Genomic DNA, 20,386 nt, shown 5'->3' with positions numbered 1-20,386 from the left:
AGCCTACTGTCTGCTTTCTTTTCCAATTCAGTAGGAAGCAGGAAGACAACATGTTGAAATGAATATACTGCTCAAAAAAATAAAGGGAACACAAGATAAGACATCCTACTATTAAATACAGTACATTGTGTTGTTTAAGTGTTCCCTTTATTTTTTGAGCAGTATATAATCCACTGGTCCCTTGACAAGAACATGGAACTGCCAGCATGGGCCACCAACTCATTGTCATCTTTTATGACAAAGGATATTTTTCCATGGCAAATTGCCCCCAACTACTCATCCTACACATATCCACAAAAAAAGTCTTGAAACATAATAGTTGGATTGTCTCACTCAACTATTTAACTTCTGAAAGTGGACTAGTACTTCATATATTTTTTGAAAAAATAAATTAGGCCATTAGTGCTAGTAGAAAAACGGGAGAAAGGAGGAAGACAATAGCTCACATCTGTGAACTCTCCCTACGTATTTCAGCAGTCTTGATTGCAGAGGCTTATCCTACTTTAAAACCTTAATCTATGAAGTCAAGATTGTTGAGTATTCTCTACAAGTTGTAGGCTCAGCACAAAACAGGCAGTACAGGCCCTATATGTTGTAGTTTCATGGCATAAGCCACAAGGCAGCCGAATGGGTAAGGCTAGGTGGCCAAGCAGAGTAATGAGGCTGCAATTTCTGAAAAGGGATAAGGGCAGTCAACTAGAGAGGTAGGTGCAAACATATATGCACCCAAAAGTCACTTGGGAGGAGAGCCTCATTTGGAACTTGGAAATGATATGAACAAGAGATTGTGGTGAGGAAGAGAAAGAAAAGGAAACAAAAGCACAGAAAGCTGTGTTATCTATGGGATAATAATACTATTTTGATTCTTTTCTCCTCTTGTCAGAGCAGAGAATTGGGGGCATTGAGTCACTAGTGTTTTCTCTCCTTAGTCTTTTTTTTTTAAATCCCATTTATATCCCGCCCTTCTCCGAAGACTCAGGGCGGCTTACAATTTAAGCACAAATCAATGTGCTTAGCAATAGCCTTCATTCTATGTATATGCCTGCTTATTAGGGCTTTCGCCCCCCCCCCAAGCGGCATTATTACAAAGTCAGCTTATTGCCCCCAACAATCTGGGTCCTCATTTTACCTACCTCGGAAGGATGGAAGGCTGAGTCAACCTTGAGCCTGGTGGGATGCGAACCTGCACTAATTGCAGGCAGCTGGTGTTACTTAAGGAGGCATTAGCCCACTGCTCCACCAAGGCTCCTGTGCATGCTCTGTGCATGCAGTTGCATGAAGAAGAACTGCAAGCTTCAACTGTTTTCTTTCACCTTCGCAGAAGATCAGGTACTGTGTTATGAGTAGTAGGTATGATATTGTATATATGAATGATCCTCCTTTCCATACAGGTGCCTGTTTTTCTTAGAACAGTGCCTGTTTGTGATTAATCTGTCAATTTGAGGGCAGAGTGGGGATAGCAGAGAGAGAGAGAGAGAGAGAGAAAATTGATTTCAATGCAGCAAAAGGCATCATACAATCATGGATTTGGGCAGCTGCAGGAGACTTTTGGTTTAGATCATGGCAGATTAAAGTTATCAAGCTTCAGTCACACTATTTTTTTTAAAAAAAAATATAGAATAACAAAGTTTGGCAACAATAGTCAGTGACAAGTTCTACTTCAGAACTACTTTTTTAGATCCCTCATATTTATTTTTTAAAAACATAGGGGTTGGTTTGGACTTTGGAAATATAGCTCCCATAATGCTTTGGCTTCAATGATTGATGAGCTCTGGCTCTTTAGGGCTTGAGAGACAGGGGAGAGGAAGAGCAAAAACAAATAACCAATTTCACAAAGCATTTTGTGTTTTGTTCCAATGGGACAAAAATCCATCTGAGATATTCAAGTAGAACATTCTGAATGGGGCCAGTTTATTCTCAGCTGGGAAAGCTGTTCTGAATGCTTTATTTTTGAACTGCCTAAATCTGCTTATTTATCTTTCTCATGCATCAAAGATGTAGTTTGGACTCCTCAAGGTCTTGCTACCTTTATGCTTCAGATAAAGATGATTTGAACTTCATTTGCTCTAGATTAACATAATAAAGAACACAGTAATGACAAGTTTCAAAAGAAGAGAGAAGGTTGATATCTGAGTCATAGATTTTTAACAGTTCACACTAATTCCTGAGCACTTGTACTTCCAAAATTTGCTGCAGCATCTATAGAAGTTGAATGAGGAATTATTGACACTTGATGGAAAATTATCTAACTGCCCATGGTTCAATGGAAGGGCAGACTACAAGCTAAAGTGACAAATGAGAGCAAATATAATATGAAGCAACAATAGTTTTGGACTCTGACTTCAACACTTTTGATTATTTAAGCACTCTCAACTTGACTTCTGCCATCATTGTGAATAAAAGTGGATCAAACCCAGACAGTAGGATTATTGTCATATATATTTGGCCCTTGCCCCACATCTAGTACTTTATCATAAAAAAAAACCCTCGAGATGCCTACTAAAAGTGGAAGCTGAGTCATCTTTCAGTGCAGGAGAGGGAGGGAGGGAGAGGGAGAGAGACAGAGCTAATAAAACAGTGAAGAGTATATGGTCAGGATGTTTTATCTTACAAGGCAATTAAGACTGAGAAGGGTCATCTGAGACAACAGTGAAGGGCCATTCACTAAGCTCTCTTGTATCTGAGGTAGAACCTGAATCAGCACTTTATATTCATTATTTTACTCTTTTTAATGCAGAAGACCCAGTTAAATATATCTCTCCTTTATTTTGCTATCCGATCTTCATTAACTCATTTAACAATGTCAGGTTTGAGGTTGGATTTAGATGGCCTAAAAGACCCCTTTCAATTCTATTATTCTATAATCATTTAATATAAATAATCTTTTTAGAATGACAATTAATCTGTTTGGGTCCCACTAAATAAGCAAACACCTTCAAAGACAGGAAAGAGATCTAAGTAGTCACATAACAGAGTGCTCTTCCAGCTTAGCAAAACTGCTAATACTGCACATTCAGAAAACATTTAAAAAGAAACAAAAATAGGGGATGAACTAATTCCTGAGCGATTATGCAGAATTAAGCATTATACAGTACCCATGTTTCATTGTTGACATAATGGAGTTATCCATCCATATATTAATTAAGGGCACCAGCAACTCAGCAAATCCAAACTCTGAATAACAGAAAGAAAACTTACTGTACAGTCTGCCATGAGAACATGACTGAATATTTAGGGATACTGCATTTTAACAGGAAGCTAAGATGGAATGTTTAATTTTGTAAATCTGATCTCCATGTACAAAACAATAGTCCTTGAAGAATTTATAGAAGACTCAATATATTCAGATGATTTGGGGTGGGATGCCAATTGTGTTATATTAGGAATATACTTATGCCTATCAATCATAGCCCATATGAAGACTGATTAAAACCACCAATCTTCTATGGCTACCTTTGCAAGACACATTACACTACATTAAGATGAATAACAAAACAACACTGCAAGAGACAGAAAAGACTTTGGAGGTCTTCTAGCCCAACAAACTGCTTAAGCAGGAGTCCCTACACCATTTCAGACAAATGGCTGTCCAAACTCTTCTTAAAAACCTCCAGTGATGGAGCACCCACTTCTGAAGGAAAGCTGTTTCCACTAATTAATTGTTCTATCAGGAAATTACTCTTATTTCTAGGTTGGTTCTCTCTTTGATTAGTTTCTATCCACCATTTGTTCTGCCTTCAGGTGCTTTGGAGAATAGCTTGACTCCCTCTTCTTTGTGGCAGCCCCTCAAATATTGGAAGACTGCTATCATGGCACCCCTATTTCTTCTCTTCATAAGACTAGACATACCCAATTCCTGCAATCATTCTTCATATGTTTCAGCCTCGAGTCCCCTAATCCTTTTTGCTGCTCTTCTTTGCACCCTTTCTAGAGTCTCAAAATCTCATCTTTTTTTATATCATGGTGACTAGTTTGGATACTTTGTGGTTCACCATATATTCAGTGAAACTAGGTTTAAGTTTTAGGTTGTTTTGGGAAACTAGCCTACCTGTCACACTACTGATAAAAAGCACTCTAAGCCAAAGATAATAACCTCTATTTCAACTTCTTCACATGGGATCTTCTTGATGTGTTTGCACTTGGGGACCATTACCTAGGCTGTACTGCTGAACAAAACAGATGTTATCACTGAAGCCCCCTTAAAAATATGTTTGTTCTTTCCTCCATTCCTGGAATAAAGCTGTCTCAGAAGCCTGGAATTTATGTAATTTTACTTTGCAACAGATTTTTCTAATCTAGAATCCTCTGGTGATGTTGGAACTGCAACATCCTTTGGGGGGCTGTATTTCTAAGTAATTTGGAAGGCACCTGGTTGCAAAGCTGAGCTGCCCAGAATCACCTGGTTGTGGGATAGGCAGCATATAAATTTAATTAATGAATAAATAAAATAAAGCTTGCTTAGGAAAATCTACTATACAGTTTGACATTGTGGTTAAGGACTAGCCTAGAAACCAGGAGACCATGAGTTCTAGTCTTACCTTAACATGAAAGCTGGTTGGGTGACTATGGGCCAGCCATACTTTCTCAGCCCAACTTACCTCACAGGGCTGTTATGGAGAAAATAGGAGGAGGAACAGGCTACTGTGATTTATCAACAAGCTATGGATAAAACTAACTAGGATAGGCAATGGCCTGGTTCAAACATACTGTACTAGGCCATAATATACTTTATTTGATTTTGATTTGGCGTGTTATGTAAACCCAGACTTTCTACTCTAAATTATGGCTTATGACTTAGCATTTTGTACAAATGAAACAAATTGTGATTTAACCATCAAACAGCAAGCAATGTCACAGTGTGATATGTGAGCCATGTTGGTGAGGAGTATAAAAATACAACTTTTCAGCTTGTTCCTCTCTACCCAATCTATCTTCCCACTTAGGCTAGGGCAACATAAGATACCTGTTGGCTGTGGTAAGGAGAACAAGTGGGCCAAAGACTTGACAGAGAAACTGATTAAGAAAAGGCACTTCTCATCTCTCCTCATAACTGAGGCATTTGACAAATGGAACAGGCTCCATTTCTTCAGGCGACGAGGGAACTGGCAATACAGAGAAAGCTCTGGGCTAAACAATGTAAGGAAATGCCAAAAACCTTTGACAGAGTGCCCAAGCTGCAGAGGAGCCAGGCTGCTGCCCTTTTAAAACTTAAAACCTGGCAGGCACAACTTGAGATGGAGGCTTCTCTGCCTGCCATCAAGAAAGAAATAATTAATATTACCTTTAATATTGCATTTGATCTTCCTAGGTACAGTATAAAGGTCACACAATTCCTGGTTGAAGTTTTTTGTCTGTCTTAAAAGACCACTAGGGAAGGAGAGGTTTCCCTTGTATTTAATCATTCCTGCAACCATGTTACACAGATGCGATCCTCCCGAAACCTCTTGCTCACCTCTGTTTCCTGCACTGTGGCTATTGAAAGCTTAGGTGTGCTTTTCGAACTGAGGTTTCCAATTATTGAAATAGCCTAGAAAGAAGCCATGAAGTCTCTACAGAGCCTTCACAGGAATGCCATGTAAGAAAAGGTGGCTGGGCCTTCTCTATTCTAACACACCTTAAAAGCTTCTTAAAACATAGCAACAATCATTCTGCATTATGATACTGCTCCAGAGCAACTTTTCACAACCCAACATATTTTAAAGAGGATTTGACTACATCTCCCAGACAGCATGCTAGCTAGGAATTCTGGGAGATGTAATTACTTCCTTGGACAATGCTCAGTTTCAGAAGGCTGCTTTAAAATAGGATTATATTTAATCCAGAGCATTGAGTAAAATGAGCCCTTTCTGAATTATCTAGCTTTTCAAGAGAGTGTTTCTTAACAGGAAAGGCAAGTGCTGTACACAAAGTACAGAGGAGAAAAAAATGAAAGGGGTCTTTAATAAATCCCCAAATTCCATGGTTTAACACCTTCCCCTTTAAACCTTCTATATACAACATTTTAAAGGATTCGTATTCTTTCACCTGGACTATTAAATAACTTAAACAGCGGAGATGATGAAAACAGCTGTAAAATTTCATTCGCTACACATTCTAAATTGTGATTTCCACAACATAACATAGCATTTTAATTCTACTACTGACATAAGAAACCAGGCACGCAGACTGCAGCATCCTCTTTAAAAACATAAATGCATTGAGCAGAAAAGTACATCCTTCTTCCCTTTCCTGTCTTTGGTGCAGTGAAAACTTCGGAAACTACATTTTATTGGCTCGAGGCTATATAGATATAGATAGCAGTTTTGGAAACTAATGAACTAGATCTTATTGCTTTTTAGACAACGCTAATAAACAACAAAGCTAAAACCTCTGAAGAATGCTTGGGTTGCAAGCCAAAGGAAACGAACCAGCTAGTATTTCTCATCTCCCTCCTTGGCTAAGCCAGCCCTACCTTTGTGAGAGCTGCCCATCCCTGCTGTGTCACTCGTCTGGACTGGGCTGGTGCTGTTTGTACAATGGCGTTTCTTTCTGCAGAGCAACCTCTCCACCAACTTTAACACCCCCACACATTGATTGATGCATACTGCAGTCGCTGCAAACCTTGTAGCCCACAGCTGGAGGGGGTGGAGTGGGGAGTCTAGGATCCTCTCCCATGCTGCCTAGCAGAACCTCAATGATAGAGCTGTCTGCCTCTCCATGACTCACTCTCCCTCCCCCCTCCCCCGTTCCATCCCTGAAGGATTTCCCTTTTTCACACAAATCTAGCAGATGGCTTTAGACTAACAGCAGGAATGCTTGTTAGGCACCCAGTGGTATTCATTCAGCCTTCCCTATCCCTCTCCCCTTCAAGTAACACATCTTAGTCCTCCTTAGCTGTAAACATCTGGCTCATTTCAAAGCAGCCTCCAATGAACAAAACAGCTCTGTGTTTCCTTCTCCTATATGCAGCATAATGCTGCAAACACAATAAGGGAAAGTGCCTGAATGTTTGCTTTCCAGGACTCTAAAGGGGCCCCATGCCTCTGTTAATGTTTGGTTTTGTTTGTCACACTCCTATTTATTGCCTCGATCTAATTAACAAGCAGGTTTTCAGACATCCTTAGCACGTGCCACTGCACAGTGTTGGTAAGAACATAAGATAGGGAAGAAAGAAAGGCATTTAACATACATGGACAAGCTATTGAGTACAAAAGAAGATCATTTATCTTAAGAAAGGTCATCATTGTTATTGAAGTGATTAGATGAAGTTGGCTAAACTCTAAACTCGACCAGGGCTACAAGTTCCTCTATGGAAGCTTAATAAGAGGATCTGCCAAATCATACCTCACCCTTCATTAGTATCCTGTATATTGAATTTCCAAGCAATGAGGATTTCATAAGAGAAATTGCTTTACTATTGAGTATAGTTCCTGTTCACAATTCATTATTCTGGAATCCAATACACACATGTCTAAACAAGAAGAAACACAGAGTTAAAAAGTGAACTCCATCTATTAGCACTATTGCATCCAGAAAAAGTCAGAGGTTATGATGTGTAGGTTTTCTCTTTCTCATCATTGGTTTATTGATTTATTTAACTATCTTTCTAAATTCTCAAAGTTTAATAAATGGGAACAACTAGCATGGATATATGTTCACTGGCCCAAACTTCCTTCTGTCCACAACTGAGGACTCAATTTTAGTCTCTAAATCCGTATGTGATTTGAGACAAGCACATTTTTGGCAACTAGATGTGTGGGCAATGATGCATTTAATGCCCCTAGGTTTTCGGCTTATTTGAGAGTGAGGAAATGTGTGTATGTGCATGCATTTTCCTCCAAATTTTTATACATCAATAAATCATGACTTTCTTTTTGCTTTATTCCAAAATTTAATAAGAAACTGCAACGCTATTGTTTTGCAGTTTTGTTCTGAAAATTCAGTAGGTGATATCTGGAGCTCTGGAGGCAAGGCAGAAAAATGGAGATTTGTAGAGCAGCTACAGCCTGTACTTTTATTTTTGCACAATCAGCTGAGTGAGATCAGCTACATTATTTTATGAAGGAGCTGGCATGCCCACTATGTGACAAAAGAAAAAGAAGATATGATGATGCAAGTTAGTACTAAAAGGTTTCACCTTAAATATATTATGGGAAATTCACTATAACCCAGTTTTTTCTTTTTCATAGACAAATAAGGAAAGAAATTGGGAAACTGAATTATGGAGAAACTGTGGATTTGCTACTTCAGTCTTCACCAACCTAACACATTTCCAGAATTCATAACCAGTCAAGCTAATAAGGAACTTTGAGAGTTGTGATCCCAATACTCATGGAGGATAGAAGCTCAGCGACATTTAATTAGATAAATATTTTTGATATCTGGTCATTTACCTGCAGAATTGTACAGCTTGTAACGAGTATTTGGTCAGTTTTATCTAGGAAGGTTTTTTAATGGTACAAATATCGGTTCTACAAGCACACTTGCTAATGTTCATCAATACAGGCTATTGACCTAAGAAACATGTTCTAAATAATATCAGATACATTCTGAAGACCATCTGAACATCTAATCTACCTTGGCTAGTGATGCAGTCATGGGTTTTTATGATTATAACAGCTTATAAATATGAAGGACTAGCTGTTAATTAACATGACACAAATTATCTTTCCTAGTGATGTAGGATTTCATTTCCTACAACAATCAATATCATGTGCATGAAAAAGTATAAAGAAATAAATTTCCAGAAAGAATATTACCAATCATTACTAGCTCGAGCAAAACAGACTGGCTAAAAAAAAGAAAAACTTGACTCCTTTCTGAAAAGCAGATTATTACAAAATATAATAACAAGGAACATTTGAGATCAGTAAGTCCAACTCCATGCCCAGTGCAGGAACCCACTATGAAGAGAATCCACTACTGTTGAACAGCTTTTACTACCAGAATAAATAGAGAGAAAACCATTCTTGAGAGAACAATTCCACAACCTGGGAACAAACTAAATTGCACTCTCAAATGGGTCCCATAAACAGGTTTGGGAAGTGTCAGTATCTTTAAAAGCTCCTCCTTTAAGTTGATCTTACTATCCAGATGACTTCCCATTAAAGTATTTATACTGCTACTTAGAACTTTAATAGTTAAATCAGCATCGTACAAATACTGTAAAAGCCCCAATAGAAGCAGTCTCTAAATAGGTAAGTTAGAGACAAACTGCTTTAACTTAGAACAGACATGTCAAACTCGCAACATCACATGATGTTGCGCAACGTATCGGGACTGTTTTGCCATTGCCAGCAATGGGGTAGGCGCAACTTCCGCATGACGCATCTGGCCCATGGGCTGGCAGTTTGACACCCCTGACTTAGAGGATTATGTGTTCCAAGCCACTGCAGTATATAAAGTGTGGTTTATGTGATAGAACATTGTGAGTGAATGAAGCCATTATGGTTTATAAAACAAACCAGGTCTTAGAATATTTGGTGACTGCAAACAATCAAGTTATACATCTAGAGTCACTAAGAGACTTTGTTAGACAAAACTGCAATCAAATCACTATCTCAAGCTATTTACTCTTCACAGAAACTAGACAGTAAATTCTCACGTTCCCTATCTGATATGTTTTGCCAGAATATATACTGTTACTTCTTTATTATAATATAAAAGTTTAAGTCAGAGGACAGGGAAAAATGGCTAGGTTTGCCTTCTTTTATGCAGTAAGCTACAACTGCAGATATCATACACCATATTAACCACAATTTACAGCTATGATTGGATTCATTCAATATCACTAAGCTAAACCCTAACAAACCACATTGTGACTTGTAACAATGTGTAAACTATGCTAGTTGACAGAAATCTGAAAATGCTTACAGAGGAATTACTTTAGATTTTTCACTATCCCATTCTTATGGTTTACAGTTGCAAGAAAAAGTATGTGAACCCTTTGGGATTACGTGGAGTTTTGCATGAATTGGCCATAAAATGCGCTCTAAATGTCATGTAAGTCACAACAATAGAAAAACACAGTCTGCTTAAAATAATACTACACAAACATTAGCTGTTGTCATGTTTTAATTGAACATAAGATGGAAACATTCACAGTGCAGGGTGGAAAAAGTATGTGAACCCCTAGCCTAATGACTTCTCCAAGAGCTAACTGGAGCCAGGAGTGAGCCAACCTTGACTCCAATCAGTGTGATGATATTGGATGTGTTGCCGACAGCTGTCCTGCCCTTTAAAAACACACACCTGTTTTGGGTTTACTGGTCTCAAGAAGCACTGTCTGATGTGAACCATGCCTCACAGAAAAGAGCTCTCAGAAGACCTACGATCAAGAATTGTTGACTTGCATGAAGCTGGAAAGGGTTACAAAAGTATCTCCAAAAGCCTTGATGTTCATGTCTCCACGGTAAGACAGACTGTCTACAAATGGAGAAAGTTTAGCACTGTTGCTACTCTCCCTAGGCGTGGTCGTCCTGTAAAAATGACTGCAAGAGCACAGCGCATAATGCTTAATGAGGTAAAGAAGAATCCTAGAGTGTCAGCTAAAGACCTACAGAAATCTCAGGCACATGCTAACATTTTTGTTGACACATCTACAATAAGGAAGACATTAAACAAGAATGGAGTACATGGGAGGACACCATGGAGGAAGCCATTGCTGTCCAAAAAAAATATTGCAGCACGTTTGAAGTTTGCAAAAGAGCACCTGGATGTTCCACAGCACTACTGGCATAATATACCGTGGACAGATGAAACCAAAATTGAGTTGTTTGGGAAAAACACACAACACTATGTGTGGAGAAAAAAAGGCACAGCACACCAACATCAAAACCTCATCCCCACTGTAAAACATGGTGGAGGGAGCATCATGGTTTGGGGCTGCTTTGCTGCCTCAGGGCCTGGACGGATTGTTGTCATTGATGGGAAAATGAATTCCAGAGTTTATCAGGACATTTTGCAGGAAAACGTACGACCATCTGTCCACCGACTGAAGCTCCGCAGAGGATGGGTGATACAACAGGACAATGACCCAAAGCATACAAGTAATTCAACAAAACAATGGCTTCAACCGAACAGATTACGCCTTCTGGAGTGGCCCAGTCAGAGTCCTGACCTCAACCCGATTGATATGCTGTGGCATGACCTTAAGAGAGCGATTCACACCAGACATCCCAAGAATATTGCTACACCGAAACAGTTTTGTGAAGAGGAGTGGTCCAAAATTACTCCAGATCGTTGTGCAGGTCTGATCTGCAACTACAGGAAACGTTTGGTTGAGGTTATTGCTGCCAAAGGAGGGTCAACCAGTCCAAAGGTTCACATACTTTTTCCACCCTGCACTTTGAATGTTTCCATCTTATGTTCAATTAAAACATGACAACAGCTAATGTTTGTGTAGTATTATTTTAAGCAGACTGTGTTTTTCTATTGTTGTGACTTACATGACGTTTAGAGCGCATTTTATGGCCAATTCATGCAAAACTCCATGTAATCCCAAAGGGTTCGTATACTTTTTCTTGCAACTGTATGTTTACACAGACACAATAAAATGTCCTATGAAATCTAGACAGACAACATGTAACTGACATCTACAGTTAGTCCTTGACTTACAACCATAATTGGGAATAGAATTTCAGTCACTAAGCAATGCAGTCATTACGTGCCTGGACCAGATTTTATGAGCATTTTTAACGTAATCTTAAGTGGCTCCATGTGATCATTAAGTTAATCACATTAAGTAAATCTGGCTTCGCCAATTGACTTTGCTTGTCATTGGAAGCTGGTTAGGTCAGTCACAAATTGCAATTATATGACAAGACACCACAACCATCATAAAAAATATGAGCAGCTGTCAAGCACCTGAATTGCAATCACATGACCACAGGAATGCTGCAACAGTCATTAACTTTGAAAATGGGGATCATAAGTCACTTTTCCTGAGGCCATTGCAAATTTGAATCATAGTTAACAAATGGTCAGAAGTTAAGGACTACCTTTAGTCATAGATTTTTTTTAACAGGGTGAGAAGAAAGTATTTAAAACAACCTCGAACAGAACACATCTCTGTTTCTATTTGATATATTAATTGTGCATCCATAGAAATTTGCACAATATATTAAATTCTATAGTCCTCCCTTCCATGCATTTTACAAAAATCTGTAACTGATATAACAACTATGGACTATAACATCTATCCCTATTTCTCCTGAAAGCAGAAAATAATTCCCTGCAGATTTTCTTGCCCCGCCATGGTATTTTGCATCTGGATTGACTGTACAATTTCCAAATCAGATTTACCACTGATTTCCTTATGAGTTCCTCTGACCTCCACTCACTGATTTTTGCAGTCCTAATCCAACAGGACAGACAAAAACAACCTCTTTATGAAGCTTGCTTTGTAATCAGAAATGGCTGTGGGCTCTGACCACAAAAAGAACCATTCAATGGGCTGCCAGCAAAGCTCTCATGTTCATTATCGCCTTTTTGGCTGGTGTTATGCTGAGCAGAGATACTGTTCATTTATGCTTCACACATAATGCTAACAGTGGACATTCTATTATGGCCGTACACACTGACTTTTTTTAAATTTCCATATGAAGGTGGAAAAAATGTTGCTGCTATGAAAGCCATATTAGTCTTATTGATTGTGTTCCTTAGGCAGCATCATCTTTTTTCAGGCTCATATATTCCTCTGAATTGTATAAATTTAACTAATATCAGAGGATTGCAATTTTGCAAGGTCCAAAAGTCATGGCCATCATTTAGGAAGCAGTCAAAACCCTGTTGTATATTTTATGCAAATAGTGGAATTTGGATCAGTGCACATAAAAAAAGATAATGTGTGATAAATAACTATAGTCCAGTGTTCTTAAAGCATCTAGGAAGCTGAATGGGGGGGGGGGACTGCAAAATAGGAAGAATTCAACTTCTATCTTCTCAAAAGCATTCCTTTGAAAAGGAAGATGATGTGTTTGGTTACAAGTAATTTTTTATTCTATGTTATCCCATGGCATGAAAGATAGAATATTTTGCTCAGCTGGTCAAAGCAATAGTTAGTTGCTATTGCCATATCACTTTCTATAAAATTGCAGGGATAGGGTTGAGTAAAAGAAGAAGGAAGGCTTAGCCACCAATATTCAAGCAGGATAGGATGCCACAGTCGTCAGAATATGGCAAAACAGACTGTCTCTAAGACAGGAAAGGAGTAAGATAAGGCCATAAACTCTCCCTTATTTATTCAGCCTATATGCTGAATATAAATTAAGAGAGGTTGGGAAAAGTTTAGTATGGTTTTAAACGTGGAGAAAGAAACATTAACATCTGTCCTGATAGCTGAAAATGCAGGTGCTCTGCAAACTCTAGTACAGGTAATTCTCTGTTAACACTATAATTAGGACTGAGAAATCCATTGCTAAGCTACAAGGTTATAAAGCAAAAGAATCAAGAATTAGAATGACTTAAGATGCCAGTTCTAATTGTGATCATTAAGTGCAATATCACATGACTATGACTTGTGACTCCCTGCCATCTTCCCCATTCACTTTGCTTGTTGGAAGCCAGCAGTGAGGATCACAGATGGTGATCACGTGACACAGGACAGTGTGACCATCATAAACGTGCATGGTTACCAAGTGTCCAAATTGCAAGTGTGTGATCATGGAGACACTACAATGCCCACTACAGTACTTTGTGCACTGGACATAAGTCTCCTTGTTCAGTGCCACTATAATTTCAAACAATAACTGAGCAAGTGGTTAATAAGCAAGCACTACCTCTAATGAAAGTCAAAGAACAGAGTTAAAAAATAGGAATAAGATTTAAATATAAAGAAGACAAAATTGGGGGAAATGGATGTAGCAATCAGACTTAGAATCGATAGTAAAGATACTGAAGAGGTTGATAGCTTCTGCCTTTCAGGCCAACTTTCAGGCCTAAAACCCAAAATATTTTCATCTCTTCCTCAGCAGCCTGTTAAGACTATCCAACTTGAAGGATATTCATTTTGCCTTAAACCTCTGAATAGAGCAGATTAAGTAAGAGCAGGATCTCACTGAATCTAGTTTTCCATTATTGAGTTTTCCCCAAAAGACCTACAAGATTTTTTCTCCGTTGAATTTTATTTTCTAAGTTTTTGTTTTAGATGCAACATTTATTATTGCATATGGAATGCATTAAATAATTTACATGTGTTTACATTGTTCAATGTGTTTACCTTGTTAAATTATGCAGGCTCCTCCTTTCGCTCACAGAGCTGTTAATGATTTTCCCGCCCAGTACTGTCTACCTCAACTAAAAAAATGCCACTGCATTTATATATTTCTCCTGATCCTGTTCTTTTTAATATCAGGACTGAATAATCTTTTGATGACCAAGAGAAAAATAATACCAAAAAAACCAACCACAGGAATGCAACAAAAAAAAATGAAATGGACAGTGACACAAGCCTGAGTTAAGCTGGAACTTTTTTTCTTTTTTTATGGGTTTATGGAGAGGAGAAACTGCTGGGCTGCTTTATTTTCTAAACTACATTAAGCTCTAATTTGGCACTTGCATTTCAGTTTCATTTACTTCCCCCAACTGGCAGAAAACTGCGACACCAGTTTAGTTTGATAATGTTCCAGAGGGTATTTCAAGAGCTTTAAAAAAGGAGGACTGGCTGTTATATGAAGCCCTAGAGCCCCAAGTTGACTGTTTTAAATGGAGATTGAATTTGGGACTTTCCATGTAGAAAAATGCTGTATCACTGCAGAATATTTTTAACAGATCTGGTCAATCTGACAAGTTGAAAAGATGAAAAGCCCACCATGGCTGATTCATACATATCAAAATAAGCCAGCAGTTCCCAGGAAGGTCAAAACTCAATTGATGGAGAGTTCCAGAAACTGCCTTCCACACAAATGCTGAACAGGTTTAACAGTTTGAGAAAGTTGTTTTACACATTTAGTTTGCCTTTCAAAGGACAAGTAATCTTTTTTGGAGAGCATGAAAAGTTCTGATCGTTTAAGAGATGCTCATTTAAGGTACAGAAATACTTTTCTCCCTTTCTTTTTTCCTGACTTTGGTGGAACAAGAGTTCAAAATTATACCCAATTTTCAAGAATTATACAATCATTAACAAGCTCATCCTTCCAGTTAAAAGTAAAGTTTTACATTGTTGGATTCCTTTGGTTCTGTCTACTTGCAATGAAATGATTTTACTTCATAGAGTAGCTGAAAAGTTCTATCATTTGTTTGATTTGATAGATTAAAATTTATTTTTTAAGATGAAGTATATTTATTTCTTACTCACTATAAGGATGAGCCATTGATAATACTGATTTTAAATTATGCTGATAGTTTCCCTGCACAAAATTTTTTAATGCTTGTGAATTTCTTTAAAAGAATCATGTTACACAAAAAAGCACACATTATTCACATCATGCCCTTCTATCACAAGGGTGACAATTAAAATCTTACTCAAACTCTGCATTCTAAATGCAGTGTAATCTTGAAAATCGAGAAAGGCTAAGGAAATTAAACAAGAAAATCAAAATTAAAGCAAAGATACATACCTTGCTTGTTTGTTTGTTTTTAAGTTAGAATGTCATAACTATTGCATAGCCGATGACAAAAGATTGTGGACGTTATAGTCTAAATTATCAGGAAGACACTTATCTGTAATGCACAAGGACACAGTTAAAACTGCAGTGATTGTGCAATAAGATATGCAAAACAACAAGACTGATGTTCAGGATTTATGATATAGGAATTCTGAAATTTGTTTTATAAAATGTCAACTTTCTACCCACAACTGGAAATACTTTTTTTAAAAAAAAACCTTCCTGTATTCTTCAGGCATAAATTCTTACTTGTATTCTTTGCTGGCCTACATTCCCTGGTGCTAGCTGAACCAGGCTGCTTTTTCTGATGTAAGGCAGACTCAGTTTTCTATCTTTCTAAAAGGAAAAAAAGCAGAAAGAGAAAGGAAATACATATCCTTCTTAGGGGAATTCTTTTGTTGATAAATTACAAGGATGTGCAGGGAAGAAGGCATAAACCACATCAGACTTATTAATGCAGACAACTAATATTTTTAAAAACCTGGAAAAACGTGGACATCTTAAAATTTGCATTAATGTAATTACCAGATAAAACTGGGACCAATAATGATGCTAAACTATCCACCAACCCACAGCTTTCTGCATTACCTTGAAACCTACCAGTTTGCAAGACTATATATAAAAACACAAGGGAAAATTTTCCTCTGAGGAATATTTAGCAGCAGCAAGAAGAGACCCTGTATTTTACCCTGATTTTGGGACAAAAAGGAATCTGTGTTTCTCTCGGTAATTTCAGAGTGACCAAAGCTTGTCTGAGAGGTACACACAGGAGGCCAATCAAACTGGAGGGAAGACATAAAAAATTGGAAACAGGAAAAAAATTTCAAGGCAATACAGAAGATAATCACCTCCTGATCAACAAGGCAATGGGATTAGCACTGGATAACTGATGGGGTAATTAAGATCAGTTTGGTCTACTAGTTAAACCATAGGCTAGAAAACAATAGACCAGGGGTGTCAAACTGCTGGCCTATGGGCCAGATGCGTCACAACAAAACCGCGCCCACCCCATTGCTAGCCTATGGGGAAATAGCTCCGATACATCACGCGACATTATGTGACATCGTGAGTTTGACATGTCTGCAATAGACTATGAGTTCAAGTCATACCTGAGCTATGAAAGACGGCTTGGTGACCTTGAGCCGGACACTCTTAGTCCAATTCACCTCACAGGGTTGTTGTTGTTGGGAAAATAGGAGAAGAAAGGTATATTGAATATCTTTGCCACCTTGAGTTATTTGTAAAAATAAAGGGAGGATATAAATAAATAAGTAAAAGAAGCATGAAGAAATTTTGTGCTTTGAGGATGTGGAAAAACTGGACTGATAGAAACAGAGATATATCAAGGTCATTGATGCACAGTAAGTTGGTAGGGATAGGAAGACTGGGCTGGATTTCTAATAGCTCTAATTATAAACTCAGCATCCCAAAGGGACAAAGGCCTCAAAGCTGAGTCAGGCACTCCCAATGACTTGGCAATCTGCTAGTCTCATCACAAACAAGCTGCCTGAGAAGGAATTTACAGTATTCTGTCAGAAGCATTTTTTTCTTGGATCAGAGCTAATTGACCCTTTGATTGCTGTCTGGAATCAAAAGGCTCAGGGGAAATGAATATTTTCCATACCTAAAGCAGCAAAAGGTTATTCATTTTTTTCAGGATATTAGCCTCTGTCAAACTTGGGGAAATCATTTTAAAAGTTTTCATGGTTAGCTTTGCAAGGGTTGAACAGGTCATGTTCCAGTTTAGCTGGGTGCTTAAAGCATAAGAAATGGAAACATTACACTCAGTAGTAGCAGTCCATAAGACACGTATCATTCCTGGCTCCTTCATCCCAACAATTTCTTGAGCAACCTTGTCCAATCTATTGCCCTCCATATGTAATTTGACTTAAGACCTCTAAACAGTGGTGGGATTCAAATATGCGAACAACTGGTTCTCTGTGTGGATGCTGCTTCTGAAAGTCAATTCTGGACCTGGGCAACAAAAAATTAGCTACTGGTACTGCCAAAGTGGTGAGAACGAGCTGAATCCCACCACTGCCTCTAAAATTCCCAAACACAGATTCTAGGCTTAAATATCTGTAAAGGATCCAGGTTAGAGGCTGTTCTAAGTAATTAATGGTAATTTATAAACTATAATGGCTGAATTTATACAGCATACAATATCACAAATTATGTTGTAATTTAGTCCAATGAAGAAATTAATTTTATGTGTTTTCAATCCTTAAAGTTTGTAGCCACATATTCCAATGAATCATTAATTCTCCTTTTAAAAATCCACTCAAACTTCAAAGACCACTGAAGGTCACCATTCAGGTAGTGTGCCTGCTGATTTACTAATTCCCAGATGCTCTTGCTTATTACCTATTTATTCCTGCTGTCTTCTAAATTCTCACCAGACTCCTGATTAACTTGCTTTACCTATTTGTTACTTGATTGCCCAGCTAGGAACAATGGAATTGTATTCATCTGATAATTGCTTGGATTGTTACTATTGGCTTCATTATTGAGAGCATCACTCAGCAACTGAATGACAGATTTGCACTGGGCTCCACACTGAACACCATTTTTAAACCAACTCACCCCAGCTTCTTCCAGAACTGCTGGCATTCCAGTTGCCAGATGTTCCAGCCAGCATACTGAGAATTCTGGGGAAAATCATTGGAGAATATGGCTCTCAGGCAGAAACCCACCATTTGGTTCTCGAACATCATGTACTCTTTGGCTTTTAGCAAATGATTCTGCCTAAGTTTCCCATCTGGAAAGGGAGATAATAGAGCTGCTGGGAGGGAAAACATAGCTGGCAAAGAATTTGCAAATTCACATAAAAATTGTTCCATTTAAAAAAAAGAATTTAGCACTACTTATCATTCTAAACCACATGTATCATGTGCTTCCAATAGGCCCCCAGAATTGCTTTGTACAGAGACAATATATTTGCCTTAGCAAAATCTCCTAGTAAACAATCTCTATGTCTATCCACAGCAGGCTGGCAAAACCATATGCCATACCAAGCTGAGCTGCAAATGAAGTATTTGTTTGGGTGCCATTAAAGTAAGATAGGCATGGTCCAGCATGATATTTGAAGTTCAGCTCTTATTAGCTGCCACATACTTGAATATATATGTCAGGTAATAACACTGACACTGGTCAGCTGTAGCAAACCTTTCAACTATTCTATGCATTATTTCACACTGAATTGAACTGGCTTCTCTCCAAGGGAATTCTCAAATCTCTGAGCAAGGATATCTGGATTATCTCTGCTGAACCTCAACGTGTTCTGAAATACCTGTGACAATGAAACCACCCCAATTGTTGAATGGTTTTCTTAAATTAGAACTTCTACCAAGGAAGAGCCATCGGTGGAAAGAATTGGGTTCAAAATTAAGCACCTTAAGAACTAACCTTGATAAAAAGGTCATTTACATTGTTCTTCGGAGACGGGGCCTAGAGAGCTGTTGGAGATCCAGCCGATCCGAATCCGACCGGTTACGACTAAGGTCGTTTACGAGAACTTATCTCGCAGCATTGAGGGTGGCTAGGTCTAACCACTTTGCCACCCTCATTGCGTCCGCAGAGAATCGCCCGGCCGCCCTGTTTAGGGTGACTCGCTCTCTCCTTAATCAGGAGGTGAGGGAGGAACCCTTGCAGGGTCGAGCCGAGGAGTTTAGTCGATTTCTGTCGGACAAAATCGCTCAGATCCGGACCGGTTTGGACTCCGACTGAGCAGAGTCTGACGAAGAGGATACGGGCGGTCTTGTCGATTTAATCTGGGAAGAGTTCGATCCTGTGACCCCTGAAGTAGTGGACAAGATCATGGGGAAGCTGAGCTCCACCACGTGTTTGTTGGACCCGTGCCCCTCCTGGCTGACTTATGCAGCCCGGGATGGGACACGAGGCTGGCTCCAGGCAGTGATTACTGCTTCTTTGAGTCAGGGTAGTTTTCCCGCCGCCTTGAAGGAGGCGGTGGTGAGACCCCTTCTCAAGAAGCCTGCCTTGGACCCAGCAATTTTAAACAACTATCGTCCGGTCTCCAACCTTCGCTTTTTGGCGAAGGTTGTTGAGAGCGTGGTGGCGCATCAGCTCCCTTTGTTCTTGGAGGAAGCTGACTACCTAGACCCGTACCAATCGGGTTTCAGGCCCGGGTACAGCACGGAGACGGCATTGGTCGCGCTGGTGAATGATCTCTGGCGGGCTCGGGACAGGGGTTGTTCCTCTGTCCTAGTCCTTTTAGACCTCTCAGTGGCTTTTGATACCATCGACCATGGTATCCTGCTGCGACGTCTCAGGGGGTTAGGAGTGGGAGGCACGGTTCTCCAGTGGTTCTCCTCTTACCTCCTGGGACGTTCGCAGTCGGTGTTAGCAGGGGGGCAGAGATCGACCCTGAGACCTCTCATTTGTGGAGTTCCTCAGGGATCGGTTCTCTCGCCTCTCCTGTTTAACATCTATATGAAGCCGCTGGGTGAGATCATTCGTGGTTTTGGAGTTGGGTATCACCAATATGCTGATGATACCCAACTTTTTATTTCTACCCCAAACCACCCCAGCGATGCCCTCGACGTGATGTCCCGTTGCCTGGAGGCGGTCCGGGTCTGGATGGGGAGGAACAGGCTTCGACTCAACCCTGACAAGACTGAGTGGCTGTTCGTGCCGGCATCCCGGGAAATTCCGATTATCCCATCATTGGCCATGGGGGGTGAGCTATTACCCCCCGTAGATAGGGCCCGCAACTTGGGGGTCCTTCTAGATTCACAGCTCTCCTTGGAAGAGCATATTGGAGCTGTGACTAGGGGGGCCTTTGC

The 20,386-nt window shown here is 39.3% G+C and overlaps 1 protein-coding gene across 9 annotated transcripts in view; it reads right to left on the bottom strand.

The window, feature by feature from the left end:
* The window catches only part of EPB41L1 (erythrocyte membrane protein band 4.1 like 1), a 194,112-nt gene that overhangs the window by 99,093 nt on the left and 74,633 nt on the right, over positions 1-20,386 (bottom strand). The window contains exon 1 of one of the 9 annotated variants that reach the window (XM_081323136.1): positions 15,834-15,860. The exons of the other annotated variants lie outside the window; for them this stretch is intronic. The gene's annotated coding sequence lies outside the window, so the exon portion shown is untranslated. Of the gene's footprint in view, positions 1-15,833; positions 15,861-20,386 lie in introns of those variants that run through there. 9 annotated transcript variants of the gene reach the window in all.

This window comes from Vipera berus, assembly GCF_964194415.1.
Source record: "Vipera berus genome assembly, chromosome: 3".
NCBI classification, from domain to species: Eukaryota; Metazoa; Chordata; class Lepidosauria; order Squamata; family Viperidae; genus Vipera; species Vipera berus.
This window is presented reverse-complemented; position numbering and strand designations above follow the sequence as displayed.